Source organism: Zootoca vivipara, chromosome 1 (genome assembly GCF_963506605.1).
Source record: "Zootoca vivipara chromosome 1, rZooViv1.1, whole genome shotgun sequence".
Lineage (NCBI taxonomy): Eukaryota > Metazoa > Chordata > Lepidosauria > Squamata > Lacertidae > Zootoca > Zootoca vivipara.
The window spans coordinates 98558993-98585679 of record NC_083276.1 but is presented as its reverse complement, the minus strand read 5'-3'; the positions used below and the strand labels follow the sequence as shown (position 1 = coordinate 98585679).

The 26687-nt window shown below is 40.9% G+C and overlaps 1 protein-coding gene across 1 annotated transcript in view; it reads left to right on the top strand.

Annotated features, from left to right (window-relative positions):
- The window catches only part of LRP1B (LDL receptor related protein 1B), a 748625-nt gene that overhangs the window by 410152 nt on the left and 311786 nt on the right, over positions 1-26687 (top strand). The gene's annotated exons all lie outside the window — the stretch shown is intronic.

The window sequence follows — 26687 nt, the reverse complement described above, 5'->3', positions numbered from 1 at the left end:
CTTCTGCTCTCTCAACCTCTGGACACAACCCAGTTTTCTCACCAAACAATATTCTTCTTTCACACACACATTAATTCCACTATTATATTCCAAAGATAAGCATATCCTGTGCATGAGTCACATAATTTTTTAATTTCCTTTTATATTTTCATTTGAGTTACTGGATTTATTAATTAAACAATGTGAACCAAATTACTACAACCCACTTCTGTGCATTGCTCTGCTTTACTGTGGCTTTCTTCGCTTTATTAAAGCTAGCATGAAGTGGAAAGTGAGACTTTAATTTATATATCCTAGTGGTTTGAAAGGAATTATTTTTTGCTCTTTTCATTTGATTTAAGGGAGTTATTTTCAAAAAGTAAAAGTAAACCTACTCATTGCAGTGCTAATTTCAGTAATAATTGCCGTTTAGAGATCAAAATCTATGGTTGTGATCCAGCGGGGGCTATTTTGTCTTCTGAATTTCACCTCTTAGAAGCTGTATCCACAGAACTTCAAAATGACTCTTTAAACTCCTCCGAATTCAAAGTGCAATTTGGGGTTGGAGAAGGAAATTGCCACTGGTGCAAATGTTTCATTTCCCCATTACTCTAAGCCCATATAAGTTACCAACCTGCCTTGGGTGAGCTCTGTCATCCCAGTGAGTGACGATATTAGTTTTATTTGTTTGCCCTCTATCAGTCCAAGATACTGCTAAAATGGTTGTCTGTGTGGGCTGATAGTTCTTGAAGAAGCTTTTGAGAGAGCAATTCCTCTCTTCTCTCTCCCTCTATATATCAGAACAAACATTCACCACTTTGGATCATGACCTCACAGATGTTCGGGTATCTATAGGGTATACATCTTATGAGATTCTGCAGTTGTTTCTCAGTTGTTCTGCAGTTCTTCTACTGACGAGCAAGGAGGGCTTCTTATTTTGTTTTTTTCTCTGTGAGGTCTTCTTGTCACTCTTTGAAGGAGAACAAACAGAGAGGCTTATTGCCTGGTAGAGCTCAGTTGGCTCTTGTTTCCTCAGAGAGATTAGGAGAATGTGCTTTCCAGGCACTGTTTTCTCAGTCAGGGTGCACTTCTCTTCTTTTGAAAGAGGACGGGTCAGAGCTACTGATGCCGAGTGACATTTCTCAATCAGGTCACATCTTCTCCTCTCACACACTTTTTTTGAAAATCAAAAGGAGAATGTTGCAGCTGTTGCCCATTGTTCTTCTTGAAGGTCTTTTTTGAATGCTGTTTCATTCTTTACAAAAATTGAAAAAATGATTGTATCTCAGGATACAGCAATCACTCTATGGGATGGCAAATCATAGTACTACACCAGACTTTTGTTTCACAAGCGTTTGTCTCCGCTTTTATTATCAGGTAGCCTACTCTGGTGCTTTCAATGTTTTTTTTTTTTGCAGTTTCTCATCTTTTTCTTTTATGGTTTTTAATTTAATTGCAATGCACTGTCCCCCACTCCCCCTAATTGTTTTCCTGCTAAATTCTGATGCCCTTATCCCTCAGTTTCTCCTTGCATAGTAAGAATTTGAAATGTAGCGATTTCCCTGCAATTTTTAATACTTCCCTGAGTTCTGGAAACATAAGATCAATGGTGGGTATTCTCACAGATATTTGTCACCTGTGTGAATGGTCAGTTTTTCCTATTTTTGAGATACAAGTTTTCCTATGAACCAAACTTGCACAAAACACTGGGAATAATAATAATAATAATAATAATAATAATAATAATAATAATAATAATAATTCCAGCAACAGCAGCCCACCGAGAACTACCTCGCCTATGGAAGTAGGGGTGTGTGGTGAAAAATGGCACCCAGAAAAATGACACTACACACATAACAAACCACAAAGTACCCACACTATGCAGGCTGTCTGTTGGAGGACAATGTTGTGTGGTTCACACAAAAAACAAACAAACCCACAGGGGTTGCATCAAATCCACTTTAAACTGTTGTGTGTACACAGCCAAACCTCTCTATTGTACTTCTCCCTGCCTATAGCACATTGTGGTTTGGGATGTGAAGGCAGAACTGTGGCAAATGCTGGAATATGGGATCCCTTCTCCAAACTGTCCCAAACATCTGCTCACTTTTTCAGACATTGCTATTGCACAAGAACAGGCATCCCCAAACTTGGCCCTCCAGATGTTTTGGTACTACAATTCCCATCATCCCTGACCACTGGTCCTGTTGGCTAGGGATGATGTGAGTTGTAGTCCCAAAACATCTGGAGGGCTGAGTTTGGGGATGCCTGAACAAGAACGATTTGTATATATTCCCTGGTATTCACGCCCCCCCCCCATGAGTCAGTTGTTCAGTGTTAACACCACAGAGCTGCTTCTCTCTGTGCTCCTCCTAGCAGTCATTCCTCCCCGGGTCCACTGCTGTGGAAATAATGAGCATCACTTCTTGCAAAGGATTGTGGGATTGTAGTTGCTATAATTTTGCCTTCCAAGCAGAAGCCATGGATTCTAGAAGTGCCATTTTGTGCCCGGAAATGAAAACAACACAAACATTCTGTTTCTAGTGTCTGATGTGTGATCACTTGACGCTGTCAAATGATTAACATGCCTGTATAAGTCAGCCCTAAGGTTCCTAGTATTTGGCGGACGTGGCGCTGTGGGTTAAACCACAGAGCCTAGGGCTTGCCGATCAGAAGGTCGGCGGTTCGAATCCCCACGGCGGGGTGAGCTACCTAGCAGTTCGAAAGCACGTCAAAGTGCAAGTAGATAAATAGGTACCGCTACAGCGGGAAGGTAAACAGAGTTTCCATGCGCTGCTCTGGTTCACCAGAAGCACCTTTGTCATGCTGGCCACATGACCTGGAAGCTGTACGCCAGCTCCCTCAGCCAGTAATGTGAGATGAGCGCCACAACCCCAGAGTCGGTCACGACTGGACCTAATGGTCAGGGGTCCCTTTACTTTTACTTACCCTTTACTGCAATTTGTGTCATGATTGCTGCTATAGAGACCACAGGACTATCTGACAAGTTGCTATGTATAAACGTTTCCATATAAAAGTTTAGGATAAAGTAGGTACTGCTAAATCTGCAAACGTAAGTGGGAGGTTTACCATGTCTTTTGTCCAAATGCAGCAATTTACGGAGATCATAAGAGGTCTTTTCCTCTAACTTTTTCCTGCTCTGATCCATTAATCAAACCCCTGACATCTGTCTCCTTCAGATAATTTACTCCATGTAGCCTCCCTCATATTTATCGGTATCGGTGGCTTTTTTCTTAGTACTCAGAGTCTCTCCTCCTGATACTGTAAGCTAATGCATTAGCATCAGTGGATGAAAATGTGATATATATAAGCTTTTTATGTACTGAAGTTTGATCATGGGTTTGTAGAATTTTAGAACCCATTTCAAGAAGTCATATAAATTTTTCATGCAGAGCACACAAGGAATGCAGCAGACAGACTTCCTTTGGCAAATGAGAGCACCTGAGAACTGAACTTACCGCTGTTATCTTTAAAAGAGCAAGATTTTATGCTGAGCAAGAAGTTATACATAACACTTGCATGCAATGCTATAGCTCATGTTCGTCAAGTACAGCCACGACGCTTCATCCCAAAGGCTGCTTCATCTCAGTAACTGGGTTTGATATGCCTTCTGCTGTAGAAGTGTTTGTAGAATGTTAGGACTTCTATTTTAACAGAAAGTTCCACTTGCTTCCCCCCCCCCACAAGACATACCACACATACGGTATATCTTTTCCAAATAATTATCGGCTACTACTAAGCTAACACTAGGAAGATAAGTAATGTCAAATGACCTTTTGTAGTATTTTCATCCCCGGAAAAGTCAGATAAGTCATTTCTGTCAGACTGAATCTCTTGTATCATACATAAAACAGCACAGTTTCATTAGAACCTAACAACATAAAAATGGGCAATCAGAAACAAAATAGTTAAAAATATTTCCAGGGTAAGCCAACAGCAACCAATCAATCTTGATTACTATTCCTTTGGCTTTATATTATGACACCCAGTATGCACCTCAGATGATGAACTGGGTTATCGATTAAAGGGTTAACTAGTAATATAAGCAGAAAATTATGTATTTACCGCATTGAGCGAAGGCGGGCGAGATTTCAAATCTGAGATGTTCCTCTGACCCTTGCAGATATGCTGAAGCAGAGCATGATTTTCAAGACGATTTACACTTACACATCAGCAGGATTTACACGTCCCCATTCAACTTGAAATGGCTCTAACTCAGGGCTTATATCTGTGACTTATTTTATGTGCTTTATTTTATATGCCCATGCTCCCTGCTTCTGACAAGGACTTTGTAGTTCGAAAAGAGAAAGATTAATATAAATAATATGTCATTTAATGAGGATTATACATCCTAGTGATAGTTTTGCATTGCCGGTGAGAATGCTCCCTTGTATTCTGCATATGGTGAAAGAGAAGGCTTATGCTGTAGTATTCTTACAAAGCAATCATTTTCATAATTCAAGCATATAACAAATATTAGGATTTTACTATGCATACAAAATATCCAAGGATTGGAAGGCATGAGGGGCTTAGTGGGTTACATGAAATCTGAGACTTGGGACAAGGCAAAACAAACCTGACCTGAAGCCCCACTGTATTGGTTTGAGCAGGGTACGGTTAAAAGCTTCCTAGAATCACACAATCATTGTAGAGTTGGAAGGGACCCTGAGGATCATCTAGTCCAACTCCCTGCAATGCAGGAATATGCATCTGGCTTCTCTGCATGGAAGAAGTGTAAGGGAAGAGAGATTTTAAGGACCGTTTTTCAAAAGAAAGTTTGTAGTTGTAGCTGGGCATCTGAAAAGTTCCATAATAGCTCTTAAGGACAACACACATTTGACATTTTAATTAATGACCGCAAATCCTTTTAACAGCCTCTCTTACTCTTTGGAATGGTAATAACTTGCATTTTCTCTATATTGTCCAACTTTGCCCAGGATGGTACTTTGAATCAATGAAAAAAATATCACTAGCTAACAAACTGCAGCTCAGCTAAAATAGGCTGCTGCAGGTGGAAATAGGTCAGGTGGGAGTGAAACAAAATGTTGAATAAAAGAAGAAAGCATTCCCGCAATGATTGGCTTGTTAGTGGGCCCTTAAATTACCTGGCACCACATAGGCAAACTTTAGGGTTTGGAAAACCTATTACAGAAAAATTGTTCACTGTGCAGAGGCTGAAAAATACTGAGTCCCAAAGCAGCTGTTACACCACTTGAAAAAATATTCTGAATTAGGTGGAGTAAAAGCCCTTTAGCATTTCCATCACAGAACAGCATGTGTAACCCATAAGGGAAGATGGACATTGAAGGCCATACTGCAGCCCTGAAGGTTGAAAGTGCCAAATATGCATCAAGCTCAGAACTTCAAGGTCACATCAGCACTCAGAAGGCATTTTCAGTTGTAGCCTCTGTATTACACAACTCCTTTTAATTGGGAGCCTGTTTGAACTTGAGCCTGGCTTTATTGCAGAAGCAGTTGTAGTCTTTGGCCACGATCCATCTGTTCACTGGCCTAGCCGCACCTGACTAACATATCTGCCTTGTTACCATGGGCACTATTTCTCCTATAAGATTTTTCTTTCTGATCGCCCAGATACACATTTTCGGTCACCCAGAAGCATCTGAGTAGTCACTATCATTGAGAGAATACTTAGATGGATTTTAAAGGACTGCCTACTAGATAGGGGAATGCCAATGTGGATAGTGCCAGCATTCATGGTTACATGGGTACAGGAAGAGTCTGCTGAAAGTGTTGTTTCTGTTTGTGTGAGGTTGTAGGTTGAGGAGGGTAATAATAAAATAATAATAATAATAATTTATTATTTATGCACCGCCTATTGGAGCATGCGAGCTACGGCTTACAGATATGTGTTGATGTGTGTGAAGCTGCAGCAGGAGCACTCAGGATTGTGGGGTATGCTTCTCCATGATGGTTTCTCAGCTTTTCAGGTATATTGTGGGCCCCCCAAAGGTTGGTAACATCCCCATATCTAATCGCTCCATCACAACGAAAGGAACTGGCATTGCACATAGCACCCCCCTGTAAATATTGAAGTCATGGCAAATTTTTGCTTCAAATAATACATGTGCCATGTATTATTTTGCCAGTAGTTGCTGCCACAGGCTTTAATGGGGCACAAGTACGTTGGAACGCTCAGAACTTTGTCAAACCGATGAAATCGTGGGTGGTGTTCAACTAAGTTTTACTCAGTGTAGACCCATTAAAATGCATGTGCCTAATTTAGTCATGTCCATTAATTTCAGTGGTCCTACTCTGAGTAAAACTTACTTGAATGCCACCCCATGTCTATGTCAACACTGAATAAAGCACATTAGTTTTCATGAGAAAGTAGTATACGGGGTACCTGTATAAACATTGCAAGAAAAGAGGCCAGTGTGAGAGTTCTGAGCATTTAAAAGCCTCTTATGCCTGTGGCAATTTGTACCGGATCTGTTTGAAATTTATATCAGGTAGATCATAAACACAAAGTCTCAAGCACAACAAGTCCCCTTTGGGTAAGCTATAGAATATAAGCTATAGAATATTGAGGTTTATTATGGTAGAAGCATTTCTTATTCTTTGCTAAAAGGCGCACTCCTACACCCTTTTAATTTTAAATATTCTATGACCCCTTCACATTATACTTTGGGTCCAAAAACTGGATGCATCAGCTGAAGTATGCTTATTCTCAGCAGGTCTCTTATAGTTGTCTCTTGTGTTTGAAACGAAAAGAATTGCCACCAGCAGTTTTATGTCAGCTTGTTTTTGATTCACCTTCGATAATTAGCAATCATGAAGCTGCCATCACAGAATGATTGGCCTCTTTGGCACTGTTGTAGGGTTGGCATTCATTCGCCAGTTCTGTAGCAGCTACAGTATCGCCCCCCCCCTTTGTTGTTCTCTCTTTCAACTTAATTGTAGCTTGTTTATATAAAACACTTCTCATTTAGGAAAATTCTGGAGAGCTGGTAGGTTTTGTAATGTTTTCATGGGTGCTAGCAAGCTTAGCCTTTATTAGCCCATGTTAGCAAAAGTATTGGAGATTAATGGGCAAATTACAGTTTAGCTCTATAAGCTTGGTGACATTCACAGAAGTGTCACCTTCCAGAGGCTGTTTATAGCACTGATGTTTCAGCATGGTATTTTAAGGGGACTAGCAAGCAGGTCTTGGATGTATTCTGTGCAGATCACCTTCATATTCAGGTAGCTTGAAAGGTGAAAAATTAAATGTAACTTCAAATAATTTTCTGCAGCTACATATGAAAACTAATATGCAGCAAGGCCATAGGATTGTACAGTATCCCAATATTTTTCCCCTTAACATATTTTAACTCAATTGTGTTTTCCCTAATCCAGTCAAGAAAGGTGATAAACCAAAGCCCCAAAGAGCACAAACATATCAAACATATCTGAAGAAGTGTGCATGCACACGAAAGCTCATACCAAAATAAAAACTTAGTTGGTCTTTAAGGTGCTACTGAAGGAATTTTTTTATTTTACTTCGATCCAGACCAACACGGCTACCTACCTGTAACCTGGTCTCTAAGGTGCTACTGGAAGGAATTTTTTTATTTTTTATATCAAATATACATTTAGAAACAAAATAAATTATGTATGTAGCCTTGTTTGGATAATTCATCTGGAAAGAATGCATTGCATTGCTTTCAAAAAGTGTAAACTCCATGTGAAATAATCATTTTCCAGTTAAGCCAGAATTTTTTTTTCTGTGAAGAACATGTGACGGTTGTTACTGTTAAGAGCAAAACTGTTGTTCCTTTGCACCCTCCAAAGAATCACTAATAGGTTCCACAGCTAGTCTTGTGCATTGCTTTTCTCAAACTTTACAATACATGATAAATATTTCCTCTGAGTTCATTTTAAGATGTTATGTTGCCATTTTCTTAACTGTCAGTCTGAGAAGGATAAACCTATAAACAAAATGGAGAGGCTATGGGTCACCCTTCCATCTTCTTGGCTGTCAAATTGCTTAAAGAATAAATTGGTTTTAAAAATGGAGCAAATACTGGATGGAAGGTGGTCAAACACAAATAAGAAAGCAAGGAAGGAAACGTATATTATTACTTGAGTCACTGATGTCATCATAGTTTTGAAAGTACTTTGAATTTATTACATCTGCATTTGGAACACAGAGAATTGTGTTGTCCAATTAGGAGTTCTATTTATACTATAGTTTATCCATTAATAGTTAATATTAATTTGAAACTTTTCAATTGCTATTTTCTAGCACGCCTGCCTGGTGATATTACCGCTGACTATGTTCACAAATAATGAGTTCTTATACCCACTCCAATTCTATGAACAGTGAAAAGTTCCAGGGGTGTAGTGCTGTGGCATGTGAGAGATCCCAGGTTCAGTCTCCAAAGTCTCCAGCTAGGGCTGGGAATGTCTGCTGCCAGTCAGTGCAGACAATATTAATTCAATATTAGCTAGCTTCCTTTGTTCCTAACATGTATTTCAAGCTGATATCTCATTTCGCATATATTTTGCATATATACACAGCATTCATGAGACCAGGCAGGCTGCTGAATTCACATAACTTTTGTCTCTTACTTAGTCTTGATGAGAAGCTTCCTCAGAAATGAAATTTATTCTAGTTGGGTAGATGGTGACTTCCTGATCCTGGCATCACTAAGTCCAGTTGTTCACCCTCACAATTTCCATTTATATCAATAACTCACATATTTATATCAGTCTGCACTTCATCTTAGGGAGAAGGACTGGTGAGGTGTGTGGGAATGGAAGATGCATGCAACTAGAACAGGTGCCGTCATGAACTGGCAGGCTGATGGGGAGGAAGAAGAGGATCCCAGTGTGGAGTGCAGCTGGGACTGGGACCCACAGGGGCAAGCTGGGGACGGGGAAGGAGAGGTTGGTGTAGGGCAGGCATAGGCAAACTCGGCCCTCCAAGATGTTTTGAGACTACAACTCGCATCATCCCTAGCTAACAGGGCCAGTGGTCAGGGATAATGGTAATTGTATCCCCAAAATATCTGGAGGGCTGAGTTTGCCTATGCCTGGTGTAGGAAGTACTCACGGAGTGACAGGGGATGGCAGTCAGTGCGTAGGAACCAGAACAGCAGAGCCCATCACCAGAGGGACCCCTGTCTCCATGATGACAGAGGGCTCTGAGGCATAGGGAGCAGTGGGAGGAAAGCTTTAGGAGGCTGAGGCAGGCAAGGGTCCACAGCTGGGGCTCACTAGCTCTGGGATTCCTCAGCTGGAGTAGGCTTGGAACAGGTGAGGGTCCCATGCCTCATCAAGCCCAGATGCTGCAATCAGCAGGCAAGGTAGAAAAGGGAAGCAAGGAGGGCTTGGGGAAACTGCTGCTTGAAACTGTGCAGAGGCACTGCTTGTCCATATAGACAATACTGGCCCAATAGGTTGTGTTCTGTGCAATTATGAAAGAGGTGAATAGGAGAGTCATCTTTAAATTGGGTTGGAGGAACTGTCAGTTATTTAATTCCCTTAACTCACACCTCACTTAAGGTGTGTATGTATCCTGTTGAAAAAAAGGGAGGAAGAAGAAAGCTGTGTTGAGCAAGGTAAGAAATCAACCTATTTAAAGCAAATGATTTTGACTGTTAGGCATGGATATTTAGTACTTAGTCTGTTTACAAATGGAGTGGTTTTTGTTGTTGTTATACAAAGAGTGAACTAATCTGAATAACAACACACTGGCTGAAATAGAAGTAGACAGGAGGCAGCCCACCTCATACTTTCTGAATAGCGCTTTTGTTTTACCCTCAGTAAGCATTGTATTTTATCTGTTGTCCTGAAGTTTGGAGCCTAGGAATTTTTGTTGTGGGTCTGAGAGTGCCATGCAGTCTATGGGTCCAACTAGCTAGCATAAAGAAAGGCTACAGAAAACATAAAATACATCTTTGTTACTCTGAGACATTTCCTCTCTAATTTTTGTTCCACCTTGTGAGTTCATATTTTTGCAGTTCATCACAAGCTGTGGAGAGAAAAGGTCTGCACAAAACAGCACACTGTGTACAAATGTGTATGTTCCAGCTTCTTTTCCCCAAATAATATAAATAATAAGTCAGATTCTATTTATAAAATATGAAAAATAAGATGCATATTTGTCACAATCTATTTTTTATGATCCTTTGGGCAATCCCACAGCACTCCCTCTGAAAGAAACCAAATAAGTAGTTTTATATATATTTAGAAGACCTATTTCAATTTCAGTTCCCCTTTTCCCCCATTGAGAGGTTTCATTGCTTTTGATATATTTTAAGTCCCTGTTCAACTGCCTTTTTATTTGCAAAGTGATTATGAATTCTAAGAGAATATGCCTGTGGGGGGAGGGAATCATATATTTAATAGTTCATATTGAGAAGTGTGTGTGTTCAATATATAGGAAGGAGAGTAGTTGAGAGAGAGGGAGAATCTTCCCTCTCTCTTGGTTGAGATAGAGAATATACTGATCCATTTACTGCAATTATTAAGTATGCAGATGATACTGCCATAATGGGTCTAATTACAGGTAGAGATGAATCTGCGTATAAGACGACCCCCAACTTTTCCAGTTAAAATATAGAGTTTGGGATATACTCGCAGTATAAGAAATACGACCCAGCGTATAAGACGACACCTGATTTTGAGAAGATTTTCCCGGGTTAAAAAGTAGTCTTATACACAGGAATATACAGTAACTCAGATGGTTAGGAAGGCCCAACAGAGACTCCATTTCCTCAGGGTCTTGCGAAAGAACAATGTTAAACAACAATTGATGACCTCCTCCACAATAGAAAGTGTCCTCTCATATTGTATCACAGTGTGGTATGTTGGCTTGATAGCCACGGACAGAAAGTCCTTACAGAGGGTGGTGAACACAGCATATGATATCATGGGCTGTCACCTGAGCCTGCTAGATGACATCGCAAGGGATCGTTGCCTTAGTAGAGTGAGAAAAATTCTCAGGGACGATTCACACCCCAGCCAGCACCTCTTTAATCTTCTACCCTCGGGCAGGAGATATACAAGTATAATCAGTCGTACCAACAGGCTAAAAAACAGTTTCTATCCATGGGCTGTTAGGCTGCTGAACGGAAAGTAATATAGTGTAACTGACTTTCGGGATTGGTGTGTTGTGCGACAAATACACAAAGTGCAATGAGATTGAGTGCTTGTGTGTGGGGGAGGGAGGCTCAGTTAATTTCATTGTACACAGGTTGTAATTGACAATAAAGGTATCATCATCATCATGTATTTGTAACTGTCGTGCATTTGTAAATCATGTGGACCAGGCATCCCCAAACTTCGGCCCTCCAGGTGTTTTGGACTACAATTCCCATCACCCCTGACCATTGGTCCTGTTAGCTAGGGATCATGGGAGTTGTAGCCCAAAACATCTGGTGGGCCGCAGTTTGGGAATGTCTGATGTGGACAGTCACTCTCCTAAGCATCACAAGCAGATGTGACTAGGCCGATGTTTAAAATGATGTAACTCTGTTGTCTCCATTGTGGCATCGCAAGATGCAGTTGTGCCATTTTGGATGTTATCTGGTCACCAGTTCCAGTGCCTCCTTTGTCATGAGGTAGAATGTGTGGTTACTTTCCCACCCTGCTGAAAAAGGACCCAGGAAGGTAGAAGGGAAAGGAGAAAGATCTGGGAACGGCAGCAGAGGGAGGAGTAGAAAGTAGGGTGCCAGAGGAATGGAGCAGGAGGATGGAGTATCAGAGACAGAGGGAAGTCACACACCTGTCAGATCCAGTGGAACAGAGTCCCTTGAAAAGGTGGAATAATAATAATAATAATAATAATAATAATAATAATTTATTAATTTTATTATTAATTTCATTATTTATACTCCACCTATCTGGCTGTGTTTCCCCAGCCACTCTGGGTGGCTTGCAGCACATTAAAAATGGTAAAATATTACACATTAAATTTTTTCCTGATACAAGGTTTGCTTCAGATGTCTTATAGTTGTTTATTTCCTTGACATCCGGTGGGAGGGTGTTCCACAGGGCGGGCGCCACTACTGAGAAGGCCCTCTGCCTGCTTCCCTGTAACTTCTCTTCTCGCAGGGACGGAGGTCCCATAAGGCCCTCAGAGCTTGACCTTGTGTCTGTGCTGAACGATAGGGGTGGAGACGCTTCTTCACACACACACGCTCCAGCCACCAGCAGTTGCCATTGGCTGAACTGTAAGAATCACAGATCCAGTGCTCGTAAGTTCTGCCATGGTGCAAAAATATAATCAGATTCACAGAACCGTATAGATTCTCATAATGTTTGCTAATTCCCTCAGAACCACCATCAACTCATAGCCTCCTATGTGTGGACGCTTTGTTCTGTTATTTGTTGCTGGTTTTGTCATACCATGGAAAAACTCATGAAGCTTTTAGGATCTATGCCTTGGAGCAATGTTTTTTTTGTAGTGCTGGCAATTACTGGGTCTCTGGTTTTTATTGTGTGTACCAATGTAAGCTTTAATCTGTTACACTTGGGGGGGGGGCTAAAAACATGCAAATTTAAAGGGATCCATTTTAATTATATTGGATTTGACTTCTAGCTACACTCCTTGGAAAAGCAAAGTGTGTGTGTTTGTGTGTGTGTGTGTGTGTGTGTGTGTGTTTGCATCTGCACATTCAGGCAACTGTGTGCTTTCCCTCTTTCTAGGGAGGGAGTGTGACATTGAGGAGGGGGAAGAGATGGAAGCTGAAAGGGGTGCTGCTTGTGACATCTTCACATAATTTCAAATATGCCCACAGCCCCTAAGTCTGGTGACCCCTCCTATAATTGCTGTCACATCTGTGTAACAAAAAAATGCTGTCATGTGAAAGGAGTTTTTAGCAGCTTGCCCATAGCTCTAATGTTTCTAACTTCATATAAACAACACTTTTATTTTTATTTGAGCATTTCCTGTGGCAAAACATTTTTATTTTATTTTCCAAGCATAAGATTAGAAGTATAGCCTTCATTTATTTATTTTTCACCTGGAGGGTGGAAAGGTAAAACACTATATCGCTGTATGTTCTGATCTAGGATTAGACAAAGTTCCATTTTTCATCTTTATACTGAAGCTTACTGCCACATTTTCTTTTCCTTATTCAATGCAAATGATATTTGTTAGCTATGCAGAAGAGAACATTGCAATAGCTCTCCCCACCAGTGTGCAACACACAGCAGCTGCCATAGTGCCCCCCCAATAGCTAGTAGAGGAAAATGAGCTCCTTGTTCCTTTGTGCCTGCTCTCTTCTTTTTGGAAGAGTTAAATAAATAAAAAATAGCAAGACCCTTACCTACTTGTAGAACTGAAGAGTTGAAGGGTGCTTTTCCGACGAAAGTCAGGGTCTGAGGCATGGTGGTATGGTCTACAAAGCAAGTTGAAGAGGGTTAGTAGTGATCAGAATACTGGGAAGACAGTGTAGGGTAGGGTAGCGTTTAGTTTTGGACTAGGACATGAGAGAACGGGGTTCAAATCCCTCATCGAACAATTACATTAGAGGACAATGAGAATGATGCATCTCTTCATTGTAGTGTAGTCTGGGAATGGGTTGACTTCATTCAGCGCGCCTGTGTATCTGACCCTCATTGCTGCCTCCTTTGAGACTTCTTTGACAAATGCATGTCTCCTAATCTGTAAAAAGCCATGACACTCTGTAGTTAATGTTAAGAACTTTTGCTCCATCGTAGGTTTGGCCATATATCAACCTTTCCAGTCTATATCTCTGAAGCTGAGCAGGGATACGGTGAGGCCCATAACATTTATTAACATGGTGCCCACTATTAATAAGCCTCAATGCCTTTCTCAATGAAAAACTGTTAGCAATTTCCCCTTCATATATTTTTTAAAAACATGACTGCTGCCTCACTCTAAAAAATACAAGTGGCTCAAATGGATTCATCTGAAGGATATGCCACATGCTTGCTTGATTTATTACCAATGTTCTTGTTCTTTTCTTTCCCCTTCTCTCTCTCTCTCTCTCTCTCTCTCTCTCTCTCTCTCTCTCTCTCTCTCTCTCTCTCTCTCTCTCTCGCTTTCACTCTCTCTCTTCATGGCAAGTGCCTGGAAAAGTCAGGGACTCTGCAGGGAGAACAACAGAAATGGTGAATAGATTTAGTAGAATATTTGAAAGTAAAAGGCATTACACAAAATACATTTCTTGGCTTTTCAACTTCACACAGTGAAGTTTGATAGGATAAAATATAGTTATTAATCGAGGTTATAGCACTTTTACGGCCCAATCCAATGCTTGTTTTATTGGTAGCCTCACTCAGTTCAATGGGATGTTCACCCTGCAAAATATGCAGCGTTAGACTGAAATCCTATACCCAGTTACCTGGAGTAAACCCTATTAAAGATAATGGAATTAACGTCTGAGTAGACAAGTGTGCTGTTAGTGTACAAAGTGTATCACAGTCTTTTTTTTATTGTTTTCATTATTACTGAAGCCAAACAATGGGAATTTGCTCACTGTAAGTCTCTGGCTCAAGAAGACTCTGATTTTCCAAATCCAAGATCAACAATTCTGTTGACTTGATGAGACCTCAGTGGTCTTGAATATCCATCTCCTGGTATAATTTGGTAGACCGACAAGCTCCTCGGTTGATATAAAACTCTGCCGGATTAGTTCTCCACCCAAGGAAGAGCTAGAAGAGTCAAGTGGTGTGTTCAGTTCAGTGTAATTATGGCCCAAATAAAAGCCTCAGAAAGCTCTTAATAACAGGCAAACACCCTTGCCCTTTCCCAGATGAGTGTTGTGTGGTAGATGGCAGAAGGACTTCTTTCTGATTCTGTAAATTGCATGCCTCAAAGACAAGATGTAAACTAATTTATCACTGTCCCACTGAATTGCAGGCTTCAGCTGATCAAGGAGGATTTTGTGATCAATGGTGTCAAATGCTAAAGAGATGCCAAGGAGCAGCAGCCAATTAACCTTACCTGATTTAGTGGCAATCAATAGGGCACTTGTGACCATTAATGATGGCATTTTCTATAGAATGGGCTCCAATGGAGATGAACCTAATACTAAAAAGATCAGCTGGACTTTGAAAGTAGCCTGAATGTAGTGTGTGAGGAAAACTATCAAAAAGAACAAAGTCTTCCAAGGCAATACAAATATTGCTGCTATTTTCTTCTTCTCAACAGTAATAACGCTCTCAGGGTTGTGATATCCCGACTTTCTGTTAGGTCTATCAGTTATTACGTAGGAATTTCTAGGTTCCTTTGCCACTCTGAAAATGACAACCTTTTCATTTTCTTTACCAGAAATGATGGCATTCCCCCCCCCCAAGTTTTGCTCCAAGAAAATGTTATTAGATTGTATCACATAAGGAATTATTTTATAGTAATATAATCTTGCTCAAATGGGAATTGATGTGTGTTTTATTTCTGTTTCTGTGGGCAATGGAATAGAAAAGAGAGAGAAGCTGTTTTCGGATTTTGTTGTTGGCAATGTGGGGGCGAGCTGGTTATCAATTTCACAAAATATAAAATTGGGTAAAATACAAAAATAATAATAAAAATGATTCCATTCAGAGAATCTTTAAGTACTTTGGAAAATACATTATCTAACCAATGGGAATATGAAAGCATCATAGTGGTATAGTCATTTAGGAAAGTTTTCTGGAATTTCTGTCTTTCCTGAAGTGTAGCTGCAAGTCTGTTGGACCAGTGCAAGTAATGCAGAAGGGGGGGGAGAAGATCCAAATTATCTCTGTAGATCTTGACTTGACAACATAAACTGTGAAGAAACTATCTTTATGAGGAGACACTTAATGTTTCTCCTGCTTTCCCAGGGCTCAGAGGAAAGGAGGAGAGGGGAGCAGCTCACAGTAATTAGAGTAGATTGCAGTCATTCTGTAATTCCTCTCCGACAGGGCCGGGCTCTGAAGTTGGTAGTATCATCTGGTGTTCCTTCTCTGTGAAGCGGTAACTCATCCTAAAATCTCTCTGCTTTTGGATTACAGCTGATGAGGTGTTACAGCTGGTGAGGTGTCTTGTATAATAGCAGGCCAGCATGGCGACCGACAATAAAACAATAAAATAGGCCAGTAAAATAAAACAACAGGAGGCTACAATTAAAACTAATAGACTGTGATAAAAGCATTTAAAACATTTAAAGCTGAACTATAGGGTCAGAGATCTGCTAGAAGCTGCTGCCTCGGATGCCATCTTAACCGGAAGTCCCTATATGTAAGAACAAGTGAGGGCTAGTATGGTGGGACAATGCCACTGAGCTGTCCACTCAAAACCACATGGATGCCACTTACCTGAGGAGAGTGGGGGGATAGGTTGGCAATGAGGATAGGGCTGCAAAGGAGCCAATCCGGTGCCAACTCTGGTGTTCCCACTCAGCCCCAACTTCACTTTGCCCCACTCCACCCCAACTAGGTAAGCAGCAGCAACATCAGTGTGGGGAGGGTAACACTCACCCACCACACCAGAATGCTGTTCTGCTGGAAACAAAGTATGTGTTGTATTTGGTTTAGTGTGTTGAGGGGAAAATCTGGTCTTCTAATCCTAACTGAAGTCAGAAAGATGCATTCCTCAATGCTGAGCTGTTGACTGGGTAACTTATGAGCTTCACTTATGACATTTGATAGCAGTACTCAGATTTTATATGGTTCACTAGAATTCAAAAAGTTTGAACGTGATAGCTCGTTTATCAGACATTCCATTTAAACTAGTTTTGGAATTCTTGTGTGAACCTGGTGATAGGTTAAAGGGTTCTTACTGGAGAGAATAAAAGGGCAGGTTCAGCACCGTTTAAGGACAGTCTTTGGGAGACTGTGAAGAGATTCGTTGAGGGACTAAAGAAGATACTATAAAGAGGCAAGAAACAAGCTTAAAGAGAGATTCTGGAACTCAGAGCTGCAGCAATATTTTGTGCATGTGGCTAAGAGTCTGCATATAACCATTGAAAGATGGGATCTTGTGTGTATGTGTATTATATACAGTGCTTTTTCGCAATTTGGGAAGAGTTTGAAATACTGGGGAAAGGCTGCTTACCAGCAGCTTTGTGGGGAGCGAAGGTTGTGGTCTAGTGCTGCTGGTGTCCTCCTAGTTCTGGTGTGATGGGGGAAAGGTGCAATTCCCTCCTCTGCTGCACACACTGCCTTCTGGGGCTCCCCAGCCATTGTAGCCAATTGTGGGTGAGTTGGGGGGGCATGGTTTAGGGAGAAGACCAGAGGAAAGATTTTCCCCAGCTGCACCGAGGCCCTGGCTTACCCTCCATGCTCTTTATGTTGTAGGGCTGCTCAAGGGTAAAGAGGCTAGCCCCTGCAGCAGGCCTAGATATAGAAGTCTTCAGTTACCATATTTGAGGCCATGAAGTAATTTGCTTTCAGTCAAATTGGACCTGTCTGGGATTTTTGCCTACCTTATAGCAACTGTCACAACCAGATGGCAGATAAGGCACTGGGCTGAATCCTTAGCCAAAGTGAAGCAGGGTGTAGCCCCTCTGCCCCTCAAATTCAGGGTATTCCCCTTAAGGGATCCAGGGGGGTGCTTTTGTCCAGACACCCATGATGGGGGGGGGCTAATGAGCCATAGCATCCTCCCAAATGGTGATCTTGAAGAGGTCGCCTTGATTTGATGTACAGTATAGGGCGATCATAAACCATGATTAACCTTGCAAAAAATAACCAACCAGAAGACAGGTTGGTTGATCCAGGGTAGACATCACATCTGTAAACTGCCCTGAGATCTTATGATGAAGGGTGGCATATAAATCTAATCAATCAATCAATCCTATGCCTATCCCAAAACCTGCTGACATCAATAAAGTTGTAGCTTGTTTAAATCCCATTTGGCTATTCTGTTGTTATCTAAACCAGTGTGCCTCCAGATGTTTTGGGACTACAACTCCCATCATCCCTAGCTAGCAAGACCAGTGGTCAGGAATGATGGGAGTTGTAGTCCCAAAACATCTGGAGGCACACTGGTTGAGAAACACTGATCTAAACCTTATAATGCCTTGGTCCTGCCTCCTGCAGCTGCCACCTGTAGAGCAAACCAGAGACCTCCACAGTTTGATGACAGTGTTGTGATTGTACATTAATTTACTCAATTAGAAGGTAGCTGGTAGGACTGTGAAACCCCAGCAACATAAGCTTGCAGAATGTGAACTTGCAGAACATATAGAAAATAAAGCAACAGAGGATATGGGTGCTCGGTATAGTTGCAAGTTGGCATCTAACTAGGGGTATTCAGTGCTCAGAGGAGTGTATTCTGATGCACTTGGTGGCACTGTCCTTTAGCTGTTTTGTGCATACAGGAAAAAGTCCTATCTAGCGTGTAACAAATATCTTACTAGAATGTAGATATTTGTCAATAAAAGCTGTAGATGCTAAACTTGTGAAATGGAGAAAGATCAATGCAACTGTGTTTTCTTGGTTGGTAGTGGGAAACATTTTAGACAAATCATTTTTTTTCTGGTTGCATGTGTACTTCATAAAGTTCCTTTATTTTTTAGGTAATGATTTTTGTGAGTTGTTATGCTGTACCATGGATTACAAAGTTACAGTTGTCCCCATTCATGCATATTTTACCTGATACTGCACTGCACCGTCAAACTGGAAGTCCTAATACCCCTAATACTGCTTAGCCAAGTCAGAATTGGTTTCACACATAATTTTTTGTGTCAGTGGTAAAGCAGTAGGATTTAATGTGGGGTATTTCAATACATTTGGACCAGAAGGGACTGAAATGTTTTGAGGTGCTGTGAACAGGGGCAAAAGTGTTGCTCTTATTTTGAATTGGTGCAATAATATCATTCCAGCTACCACAAAGTGGTGTTCTTGAGAGGGGCAGTGACAAAGCAAAAAGCCATGAAAAACATATTCAAGGAATAGCTTGTGCTCCTTTTCATGCTGAAAGCATTCAACGGTGAACATCAGCACAGCTGCAGTTTAAACATTGTGAAAATATTCATGTCATCTTTGTAATAATCTGATGGAGCATTTAAGCTGTCCAGTTGTGAAGGTCCTTGACACTGAATAAAGATAAAGACATAAAAAGCATGGCGATAAAGAGCAAGCTATACAATTATGACAACCAGTGCCTTGGGATATCATATAAGCCTCAAAAACCTGGAGCACAGCCTCCCAACTAGAGGTAAATGGCAAGGAAAAAAATACTCCTTAGAGATCCCAGACCTCCTGCCAATACTGATGCTTAGAATTAAAGCCATTTGCTGTTATGCTTCACTTAACCTTCCGGATTGAAGATCAAAACTTTATAAAACTGTTAAGTGCTTGAAAAAATAACTCCAAAGCAATGTTGAACCCTGTGCACTTAAAATGCAAAGCACTCAGTCTCCTCCTGTGAGACAGAAACAGGATCAGCACTGGCTTCATAAAACTGATTCTCAATGTGATCTGAGAGTTGTAAAGGATAATCCTCTTGTTTGTCCCTCTGTCTCTCTCTCCGTTGCTGCTGTTTGCCATCTATGCAGATACCCAGGTGAGTTCTCTTATACTGGGTATTTAGAAGATTGATTACCGGAATCCCAATTTTCCTCAGATTTTTAGAGTTATTATTATTATTATTATTATTATTATTATTATTATTATTATTATTATTATTATTTTATTATCTATATCCCGCCCATCTGGCTGGGTTACCCCGCCACTCTGGGCAGCTTTCAACAGAGGACTAAAAACAAAATAAAACATCAAACATTAAAAACTTCCCTAAACAGGGCTGCTTTCAGATGTCTTCTAAAGGTCAGATAGCTGTTTATGTCCTTGACATCTGATGGGAGGGCGTTCCATAGGACGGGTGGCAATACCGAGGAGGCCTTCTGCCTGATTCCCTGTAACTTCGCTTCTCGCAGGGACGGAACTGCCAGAAGGCCTTCGGCGCTGGACCTCAGTGTCCGGGCAGAACAATGAGGGTGGAGACGCTCCTTCAGGTATATAGGACCGAGGCCGTTTAGGGCTTTCAAGGTCAGCACCAATGCTTTGAAGGTCAGAAAGTTATTGTGTGTGGAAACTCTATCTGCAATGCAAAACTGCTTTGCAGCACACACTGTTAAGAGCTTAAAAGCAGTTTCACATAATAGACTTGACATTTGAATAGACAGTGATTTTGTCCTCCCCAATATAAACTTATTCAATCTATCTAAGATCTAGAAATCATTCTGTGATGTCTGACTGGATGAGGTACTGAGCCTATAGGCTCTCTGTCTATATAGGTTATAAGAGATTCTTCATCCATGTTTGATTCTACAATTATTCAGCAATATTTTTAAAGTGCTGGTTTCTGCCTGTGTGCAGATCGTCCAGTTTTTAAATCTTAGGTTTTGTTGTATGTCTAAAAGTGCAGTGATTTCAATGAAAATGTATGTTGCCGAATCAAATGCTTAGCTGTGTTCAAGTTTTATTAATTTGATTAAGGTGCAGGGTACAAATAATAGTGGTCATCACCCTGGAGGTCCAAATTCATGGCCTGACATCACAGGGGGGAAGTGTGTTGCTGCTTTCTTCCCATTTTGAGAGAGAACACTGATAATTTGTTTGCTGATCTACAGCACAGCCATCTAACTGCAGTTTATGTCCAGTTGGGAGTATGCGATTTAATCTGACTCTTCACTCTCAGGTGGTTCAGAACCTCTCTTTGAAGTAATTTCGTACAAATTACTTTCCACTGTGCTGTATAATGAAGGGAAGCCTTTGTGAGTATTTCTGACTTTTTACAAAAGAGGGTCTCCTGAAACAAAACTCCAAAGGCATCAAAATTCTGTATAATGGGATCTATAGAAATTTTTTAGAAATTGCCATTCATATACTAATTGTTTGTTTCTCCTTGTCTTTAGAATATCCTCATCAAATAAGTTTATTTGGCATTATCTCCCCCCCCCCCGCTAGTGAACAATTTTTAAAGCTTTCTTTCACATTTTTATACAGTATTTTTGCTGCCCTATATGACCTGTTTGTTTGGTTTTTATAATTAATATTTATGTTTTGACTGCAAAGCAGAAGATATGGCAATAGAGGGTCTAGCAATGTTTTAGATTTAATAAGTATTGCACACAGAATTAACTATGTCATCTATGTGAACCTTGACCATAGAACTACAGTAGCTGTGGAGGTAGCAGAAGGTTGCAATATTTATTTCGTTAAGACACTTATAAATCCCTTCCTCCAGAAGAGCTCAGAGGGATGTGTATGTATCACTGTGCAACATAGACATCAATAAAAATAGTAACTAAAAGAAAAATACTAACACAACATTAAAAAATAACTAGAGCATTAAAATAGCATGGGAGCCAATATGGAATCCCCATAGCCCCATAGCAATTTTACCATGGGTTCAAAGAGGAGTTTCCACATGTTACTCTCTGGCAGTGATCCTGGAGGCAGGGTCCTCCCACTGTAACACAGTGCCCCCAACCCCCATAGACACTATAGGATGATATTGCGGTCTACAATAATCAAAGCCAACAAAGAGGTTAAGGAAAATTAAGAATAGTATTTTTCCCATCCCCCTCCAGGTAAAGGTAATCAGTCGTGTGGCCAAGACAGTTTTGGTGCTGAAACTGGGCCAGAAACTGCTTCATCCTGGGGTGCCTACAGTTGCCCAGCTTACCATCCTCTCAAGCATCTTACTCATAAAAGGGATGCTAGTAATTGGCTGGGGCTGATGGGAGCGGTGTCCAAAACTTCAGGAGGGCACCATGTTGGTAAAGGCTGTCATAGTATTATAGCGTATTTCACTTATACACAAGGAAACAGTGATGCACACCTGGAGACATGGGGTAGAATCTGGAACTGAGCAAAGTAATTACCCTGCTTGCCTAACTTTCTAACTTATTCATGCAATAACTAATAGAGCACATCTGTCTTCTCCATGTATTTCACATTATCTTAAATGTGAATCATTTTGCTACTATGTTGGCCTTTGACTCTGCACAGCTATGACTGGTAAGCAAGCTTATGAATCTCAATTCATATCTCCATATCTATTCTCCATGGTATATTTACCATGGCAGAGTTATGGGACCAGGTGTGTGACCAAAGATCATTATATTTTTGTCGCATTTTTCATGGTACAATAGGTAAATCTCATAAAAAGGCCGACAACTGTACAATAAGAACCGCCTGCATTATTTCAAACCAGCAATTGAATTCTATCAATCATAGTATCCTTTGCTGTCAAGAAAGAAAACAAGAAAGAGTTATGCTGCAGAAACGACAAAAAAGCTTAGGGCAAATTAAATTAGATCATACCAGCTAATCTGCAAAAGAAATGTACCTGAAAAATGGGTAATATAAAATGGCGGGGGTAAGGGAGAAACAATGATGGCTTATAATTGATAAAGGTCTAGACATTAGAGTATCAAATAATAAAAAGAACATGAATAGATACAATCACATCCATGGAAACACAAGCCAGGCAAAGAAAATCTGAATATGTAAATGATATTAGAATATGTATGGTATACAATTAGAATGTGATTTCTGAGAAGAGCTGTTAGTAATCTGTCCTAAAGTTCTTTGTACTCTTCAAGGGCAGCATGGTACTGAACAATTCTTGCTTGTAAAGCAGAAGATGATGCCTCAGCATAATATAGTAGGTCATTTTAAATGGAAAAAAGATACTGCTATATAATTCTATCATATGCAACATGTTCCATTTAAAATAACTAGAGCAGCAGCACTATAGTTCAAAAAAAGGACCTTAAAAATAAACAAAATAATGAACGCAGATGTTCCTTAATACTGGCAGGAACACAGTATAGCAGCCTTTTTGCCCTTATTTGTATGGTTTACTAGGTGAAGCTTAGAGACTAATAGAACTCCTCATGTGCTTTGCTGGCATAAATGACTTTATGTGTGTGATTTAAGACTAGCCTTTTGGATAGACATTTAATTCTGTGTTACAAAAGGGATAAATAGCATATTAAATGTAAGTAGCAATGGCTGCTGTGTGTGCCTTTGGGAAGTGAATGCACCTAAAGTTCGAGGCACCCATGATAAGAGCAAATAAGACATACTTTAAATGTACATTTTTTTGCCATTGTCCACAACCGTGTTTAGGAAGGACTCCAAGGGCTACCCATTGCTCCAGAACTACAAGATGACAGTGTTTTATCATTTCACGGTATACTTGGCCCTGGCAGCAAGGTTCCAGAATGTATAGCTTATGTTGATTTCACAGTTATCTCAACATTTGTGTGAGACAGGGTGTGTGTGTGTGTGTGTGTGTGTGTGTGTGTGTGTGAGAGAGAGAGAGAGAGAGAGAGAGAGAGAGAGATGAATGACCCTACATTCACTGTATGCTGTAGGGTTAGTTGCACTGGTTGAGCATGAGTCCTGTGAGAATACACTTGCTGCAGCAAGAAAGGCAAGGAGCGATGCCCAGCAGATTGTCAGATGATGTGCCAATGACTACTGGCTAACACTATGTCAGAACCTTCAGCTTGCTACTGTCAGTGGCGACACCCACTAAATGTATGAAGGCACAAAGAAGGCCTTTGGAACAGCCGTCAGGAAAACTGCACCGCTGAAAACTTTGTCTGGAGAAATCGTCACAGACCGCAGCAAACAGATGAAGCAATGGGCAGAGAGCACTATTTAGAACTGTACTTGCAGGAAAACATGGTTGCTGACATAGCAGTTGACAGCATTCAGACTCTGTCTGTCTTGGAAGAGCTGGGTGTCCCTCCCTCCCTTGACGATCTGAAAAACATCATCAACTCACAGGCATGTGGTAAAACCCCAGGACTGGTTGGAATCCCAACAGAAGTGTTGATAGCCAGCCTCAACTCCACCCTCATGATGCAACTCCATGGCCTTCTCTTGCAGTGTTGGGAAACAGGGTCCATGCCACAAGACATGCAAAACTCCAGCATTGTGACCCTCTACAAAACCAAAGGTGACCACCATGATTGTAACAACCACTGAGGAATCTCCCTGCTCAGTGCTGTGTTGAAAACCTTTAACCATGTAGTACTCAACAGATTACAGTCTCTGTCTGACAGGGTCTAGCTCAGTGTTTCTCAACCGCTGTTCCACGGCACACTAGTGTGCCGCGAGGCGCTGGCTGGTGTGCCGCGACGTGCGGCGACGAGAAGGGCAATTTGCATTGTCACGTGCCTGGCGGCCGCCAATACACAACGCTCACCCGCCGGAAAGCAATATTTCTCCTCCTCTTTCCCAAAGCTCAGTGCAAACGAGCCTGGCGGCCGCCAATACACAGCACTAACCCGCCGGAAAGCAATATTTGGCAAGTGTTTCTTACAGTCATAATTATAATATAGGGCAGCACAGAGTTAAATTTTTTAACTTTTTTAATGGTGGTGTGCCTCGTGATTTTTTTCATGGAACAAGTGTGCCGTGGCCCAAAAAAGGTTGAGAAACACTGGTCTATCTCAAGTTACAATGTGGCTTTAGAGCTCAGAGGTCAACAGTCGACATGATTTTCTCACTCCGCCAGCTGCTGAGAGCAGAGATGCCCCCTTGTACACCACCTTCATAGACCTGATGAAAGACTTTGATCTCATCAGCCAAAAAGGACTTCTCACACTGGTCAATAAGATAGGATGCTCACCTAAGCTCCATAAAATGATTGTGTTATTCCAAGAGAACATATGCAGCACAATCCAGTATGAAGGTTCATCCTCAGACACCCTATGAAAGCATGGTGTGTAATAGGGCTGTGTTCTCCAACTCTCTCTGGCCTATACTTCTCCCTGTTGTGCTCATATGCCCTCAGCTTGACTGAAGACGGTGTGTACCTTGACTGTGTCAAGGAGTGACGTGGGTCTGTTCAGCCTGTCTCCATGCCAAGACAAAAATGCAGAGCAAAACAACAAAGCACAATGACTGCACTTTTCTTTCTTTTTAAATAAAGTAACCAGACTATCTTGGAGCTATGACAGTGTGGGGCTCAATTAAATCAGGTGCCATTGTGTTTAAAGAATGTTACAAGTCCTGAGGCTCCAGTCCAAAATATAGTTATGTAGAAGTAAAACCTGTAGAATCTGGTGAGGTTTCCCTTAATGTAAACAAATTTTGAATCCACCCATATTTTCTCTATGGTCTTTTTAAATTATTATTGTGGTACTGTAGATATTATGCTGGAAAATATAAAAGGTAAATTGAACTACAGTATTACTTAGGTTCTGTGAAATCATAGCAACAATGATAGCAGCACTATCACTAGACAACCCCAACCAGCTGACTAAGGCAGTACTTTGACCAGGGCAACAGTCTAGCCAGAGCCTCATGGACCTTGCATTTGCTTAGGAATAGTAATGGAAAGGCAAAGCAAAAGAAGCAAGAAGTTACAGCAATTCTGTGTAAATCTCTTTTTTTAATTCCATCATGCACCACATTGGAATTTTTCATAAGAAGGGCATTAAAATATATTTTAAGAAAAATGAGAACAAGCACCACTCATGAGAAGGCTTCTCTTTTTCTCAAGATGAACTGCTTGGGAGAGTTGACTGCTCATTCTCCACATGTGGCTTGGCTAACATATTCATACGTCTTTCTTCCCTGTTCAGCCTTCCATCTTCTTTTGTATCCAGTGCTAATTGATCCTTTTCTCCAATTCATTTCCTTTCATTGCTCCCTGGGGTGCATTAATTGGAATGGCCAGGGCCTGAGACTGGGTTCTTCATGCAGCCACAGGGCTAGCCACTGAGCTACATTCCCTTCTGGGGAAATCTGGGGGGGACCCTCTCCCCTCCCCATATAGCAGGGGGAAGTGAACCTTTTTGTCCTAGCAGACCAGGTCATTACTTGTCCCCACATCCAGAGGCCTACTTTAACAGGTGGGTGGGACAATCTGCCTCTTGGTCACCTGATGTCATAATGATAATTTGTTAACATGTTTTAAGGAACAGAACAGCAATCTTACCTGCCCCTAAGTCCTACTGAATTCAATGGGACATAAATGGCAATGTGAAGGAATTCAATACACATTTTTTTAAAAAGAAAACCAGCACCTCTCTGAGCAATTAGAAGAGCGAAAAGGGGAATTGAATCTGGTTACCCACTTTTTAAATATTTTTAAATGCTTTTCATCAGTCAAAAGATAAAACAGAGATGAATAAATCAGGTTACATTTTAGGAGAGGCTCCCCACTTTGCAACAGGAATTCAGCAGACTCCTCCTTCATGCTTGCTTGAAGAAGAAATACAACCTGTCTAGGGCATAAGAATTACACATGCAGGCTAACAATTTTCAATGAACTGTGTAATTATATACTATGTTTAAATTATCAATAAAGTTTATTGTTATTGTCACTAGTAAAAGATGACAAGCTATATATTTCTATTGTTTATTCTTTTACAACGTCTTAAATCAAGCTACCTTTATGGTAAAATGTTGTATGCCTTTGAATGCATGAAGTGGCATCAGCAAAGAGCTGCCTGGATTTGTGTGTTTAAGAAAAAAAATATTGATTTTTATAAGAACTGAAGGCCTATGAGAGAGTGACAGATAAAAGTTGTGTTCCTAGTCACAGCACCACCACCCCCTTGTGCAGTGACTACAGCTAAGCTGTAATGAACAACCTCAAGCAAAGAATGATTTGGGTTAGAAATGGCCACAAATTAATTGATTCCAGATGTAGGTGGATTTTGGCTAGGCATTGGGTGTATATCCATTTCATCCGCCAGCCAGAGGGCAGAAACTTTTGTCAGGGCCGTGCCAAGGATTCTGGCCTCCCCAAGACTCCAAACTATCTAGGTAGC